General features: G+C 43.0%; 1 pseudogene; it reads right to left on the minus strand.

The window, feature by feature from the left end:
- Window positions 1-4,254: 4,254 nt before the first annotated feature.
- On the minus strand, window positions 4,255-5,437 carry LOC101112116 (large ribosomal subunit protein eL6-like; annotated as a pseudogene).

Raw genomic sequence — 5,437 nt, forward strand, 5'->3', positions numbered from 1 at the left:
AGTTCATCAGGCACTCTATCTATCAGATCTAGTCCCTTAAATCTATTTCTCACTTCCACTGTATAATCATAAGGGATTTGATTGAGATCATACCTGAATGGTCTAGTGGTTTTCCCTACTTTCTTCAATTTAAGTCTGAATTTGGTAATAAGGAGTTCATGATCTGAGCCACAGTCAGCTCCTGGTCTTATTTGTGCTGACTGTATAGAGCTTCCCCATCTTTGGCTGCAGAGAATATAATCAATCTGATTTCGGTGTTAACCATCTGGTGATGTCCATGTGTAGAGTCTTCTCTTGTGTTGTTGGAAGAAGGTGTTTGCTATGACCAGTGCATTTTCTTGGCAAAACTCTGTTAGTCTTTGCCCTGCTTCATTCCGCATTCCAAGGCCAAATTTGCCTGTTATTCCTGGTGTTTCTTGACTTCCTACTTTTGCATTCCAGTCCCCTATAATAAAAAGGACATCTCTTTTGGGTGTTAGTTCTAAAAGGTTTTGTAGATCTTCATAAAACCATTCAACTTCAGCTTCTTCAGCGTTACTGGTTGGGGCATAGACTTGGATAACTGTGATATTGAATGGTTTGCCTTGAAGACGAACAGAGATCATTCTGTTGTTTTTGAGATTGCATCCAAGTACTGCATTTCGGACTCTTTTGTTGACCATGATGGCTACTCCATTTCTTCTGAGGGATTCCTGCCCGTAGTAGTAGATATAATGGTCATCTGAGTTAAATTCATCCATTCCAGTCCTTTTTAGTTCGCTGATTCCTAGAATGTCGACGTTCACCCTTGTCATCTCTTGTTTGACCACTTCCAATTGGCCTTGATTCATGGACCTGACATTCCAGGTTCCTATGCAATTTTGCTCTTTACAGCATCAGACCTTGCTTCTATCACCAGTCACATCCACAACTGGGTATTGTTTTTGCTTTGGCTCCATCCCTTCATTCTTTCTGGAGTTATTTCTCCACTGATCTCCAGTAGCATATTGGGCACCTAACCTGGGGAGTTCCTCTTTAAGTATCCTATCATTTTGCCTTTTCATACTGTTCATGGAGTTCTCAAGGCAAGAATACTGAAGTGGCTTGCCATTCCATTCTCCAGTGGACCACATAGGAACCTGGAATGTCAGGTCCATGAATCATGGCAAACTGGAAGTGGTCAAACAAGAGATGGCAAGAGTGAACGTCGACATTCTAGGAATCAGTGAACTACAATGGATCGGAATGGGTGAATTTAACTCAGATGACCATTATATCTACTACTGTGGGCAGGAATCCCTCAGAAGAAATGGAGTAGCCATCATGGTCAACAAGAGAGTCCGAAATGCAGTACTTGGATGCAATCTCAAAATGACAGAATGATCTCTGATCAAATCCAAGGCAAACCATTCAATATCACAGTTATCCAAGTCTATGCCCCAACCAGTAATGCTGAAGAAGCTGAAGTTGAACAGTTCTATGAAGACCTACAAGACCTTTTAGAACTAACGCCCACAAAAGATGTCCTTTTCATTATAGGGGACTGGAATGCAAAGGTAGGAAGTCAAGAAACACCTGGAGTTACAGGCAAATTTGGCCTTGGAATGTGGGATGAAGCAGGGCAAAGACTAATAGAGTTTTGCCAAGAAAATGCACTGGTCATAGCAAACACCTTCTTCCAACAACACAAGAGAAGACTCTACACATGGACATCACCAGATGGTTAACACTGAAGTCAGATTGCTTATATTCTCTGCAGCCAAAGATGGGGAAGCTCTATACAGTCAGCACAAACAAGACCAGGAGCTGACTGTGGCTCAGATCATGAACTCCTATTGCCAAATTCAGACTTAATTTGAAGAAAGTAGGGAAAACCACTAGACCATTCAGGTATGACCTCCATCAAATCCCTTATGATTATACAGTAGAAGTGAGAAATAGATTTAAGGGCCTGGATCTGATAGATAGATTGCCTGATGAACTATGGACTGAGGTTCGTGACATTGTACAGGAGACAGGGATCAAGACCATCCCCATGGAAAAGAAAATGCAAAAAAGCAAAATGGGTGTCTGGAGAGGCCTTACAAATAGCTGTGAAAAGAAGAGAAGCATAAAGCAAAGGAGAAAAGGAAAGATATAAGCATCTGAATGCAGAGTTCCAAAAGAATAGCAAGAAGAGATAAGAAAGGGTTCTTCAGCGACCAATGCAAAGAAATAGAGGAAAAGAACAGAATGGGAAAGGCTAGAAATCTCTTCAAGAAAATTAGAGATTCCGAGGGAACATTTCATGCAAAGAGGGGCTCGATAAAGGGCAGAAATGATATGGACCTAACAGAAGAAGAAGATATTAACAAGAGGTAGTAAGAATACAGAGAAGAACTGTACAGAAAAGATCTTCATGACCCAGATAATCATGATGGTGTGATCACTCACCTAGAGCCCGAATTCCTGGAATGTGAAGTCAAGTGGGCCTTAGAAAGCATCACTACGAACAAAGCTAGTGGAGGTGATGGAATTCCAGTTGAGCTATTTCAAATCCTAAAAGATGATGCTGTGAAATGCTGCACTCAATATGCCAGCAAATTTGGAAAACTCAGCAGTGGCCACAGGGCTGGAAAACGTTGGTTTTCATTCCAGTCCCAAAGAAAGGCAATGCCAAAGAATGCTCAAACTACCGCACAATTGCACTCATCTCACGTGCTAGTAAAGTAATGCTCAAGATTCTCCAAGCCAGGCTTCAGCAATATGTAAACCGTGAACTCCCTGATGTTCAAGCCGGTTTTAAAAAAGGCAGAGGAACCAGAGATCAAATTGCCAACATCCACTGGATCATGGAAAAAGCAAGAGAGTTCCAGAAAAACATCTATTTCTGCTTTCTTGACTATGCCAAAGCCTTTGACTGTGTGGATCACAAGAAACTGTGGAAAATTCTGAAAGAGATGGGAATACCAGACCATCTAACCTGCCTCTTGAGAAACCTATATGCAGGTCAGGAATTAACAGTTAGAACTGGACATGGAACAACAGACTGGTTCTAAATAGGAAAAGGAGTACGTCAAGGCTGTATATTGTCACCCTGCTTGTTTAACTTCTATGCAGAGTACATCATGAGAAACGCTGGACTGGAAGAAACACAAGCTGGAATCAAGATTGCCAGGAGAAATATCAATAACCTCAGATATGCAGATGACACCACCCTTATAAGAGAAAGTGAAGAAGAACTAAAGAGCCTCTTGATGCAAATGAAAGAGGCGAGTTAAAAAGTTGGCTTAAAGCTGAGCATTCATAAAACGAAGATCATGCATCTAGTCCCATCACTTCATGGCAAATAGATGGGGTAACAATGGAAACAGTGACAGACTTTATTTTGGGGGGCTCCAAAATCACTGCAGATGATGCCTGCAGCCATGGAATTAAAGACACTCCTTGGAAGAAAAGTTATGACCATCCTAGACAGCATATTAAAAAGCAGAGACATTATTTTGCCAACAAAGGTCCATCTAGTCAAAGCTTTGGCTTTTCCAGTAGTCATGTAAGGATGTGATTGTTGGACTATAAAGAAAGCTGAGCACCAAAGAATTGATGCTTTTGAACTATGGTGTTTGAGAGGACTCTTGAGAGTCCCTTGAACAACAGGGAGATCCAACCAGTCCATCCTAGAAGAAATCAGTTCTGAATATTCATTGGAAGGACTGATGCTCAAGCTGAAATTCCAATAGTTTGGCCACTTGATGTGAAGAACTGACTCATTGGAAAAGACCCTGATGCTGGGAAAGATTGAAGGCAGCAGGAGAAGGGGACAATAGAGGATGAACTAGTTGGATGGCATCACCGAGTGAATTGACATGAGTTTGAGTAAGCTCAGGAAGTTGGTGATGGACAAGGAAGCCTGGCATGCTTCAGTCCATGGGGTTGCAAAGAGTCGGACACAACTGAGTGACTGAACTGAACTGATGGCCGTTCTATTTTTAGAGTTTTAAGACACCTCCACACCGTTTTCCTCAGTGGCTGCACCAATTTACATTTCCACTCACAGTGTATGAGGATTCCCTTCTTTTTAATTTATGTTTTGGCCACACTGGGTGGCTTGTGGGATCCTAGTTCCCTGATCAGGTATAAAAACTGGGCTGTTGGCAGTGAGAGCATGGAGCCCTAACCACTGGACCACCAAGGGAATTTCCCGAGAGTTCCCTTCTTTCTACATCCTCACCAACATTTGTTACTTATGATTTTTTTTAATGGACCAGTTATTTAATTAGGTTCTCCATAAGAAGTTTAGAACACTATTTTGCAAGGATGAATTCTATTTGCGAGAGCAAACACAGAGTAGAAATGGCCCTGGAGCTGAGGAACAGCTTTGATTCTTTGAAGAATCCGTGAGTCCACAGCTTTCTGATCACCCTGGCACTGCTCTGTAATTTTATATTTCTTTCTCTCCCCATCGAAGATCTCACCTTCCTGGTGCCTGGCTTACACAGTTTTTTTTCTTTTTTGGCCACGCCACTGGGCTTGCAGGATCTTACTTTCCTGACCACGGATCAAACCAGTGCCCCCTGCAGCGGACATGTGGAGTTCTAACGACCGGGTAGCCAGGGAAGTCCCCTTCTTCTTGAAGTAAACATCAGTGAGATGTTCTGGGGCCTTCACACCACTGATATCCAGTTTAGTGGAGGTGGCAATGACAAATTTTGTTCTATACCCAGGAACTCGATTGAGGGGAAAGACCGAGTCACAAGTAGCAAGCCATTGCTCACCTGTTTCAGGGAAACAACCGTCTCACCTTTGTGGCACTCAGTGAGGATGCTCAGAATGGGCCCAGGAGAGATGATAGCATGCAATTTTCTCATATGTTACTGAAGGGTTTTTGCCAAGACTCAACAGCTTTCCAGGCCCATCTTCAGTAGGATAATACCTAGGCATTTTGTGAAATTTAATCACTAGGGAAACACCATTCTTGGGCTTCCCTGGTGTCTCAGATGATAAAGAATCTGCCTGCAATTCAAGAGACCCAGGTGCAATCCCTGGGGCAGGAAGATCCCCTAGAGAAGGGGATGGCAACCCATTTCAGTATACTTGCCTGGAGAATCCTATGGACAGAGGAGCCTGGCAGGCCCCAGTGCATGGGGTTGCAGAGTCGGACAGGCCTGAAGCAATTTAGCACGCACGCACATTCTCGTCACCGCCAACTGGTTTTGTGACAGTAGCAAGAACCTTCAGCTGCTTTTTCTTTTCAGCTTGGATTTAGCTGCTGAATACTTCCTTTTGTACAAGGCCTTTCTGGAATTCATAGCCGATTGGGAGTATCTGCCAATTCCTCTGACCAGGACAGGATTTCAGCAGCACTTCTTAATCTTTTTAGCTTTGCCATCAGAATCAGCCTTCTTTGTTTCAGGTTTTCTCTCCTTCGTATCTGGCTTCTCAGCCTTTTCACCTGCCATCTTTCAAGATGGGAAAGAGC

This window comes from Ovis aries, chromosome 2, assembly GCF_016772045.2.
Source record: "Ovis aries strain OAR_USU_Benz2616 breed Rambouillet chromosome 2, ARS-UI_Ramb_v3.0, whole genome shotgun sequence".
NCBI lineage: Eukaryota > Metazoa > Chordata > Mammalia > Artiodactyla > Bovidae > Ovis > Ovis aries.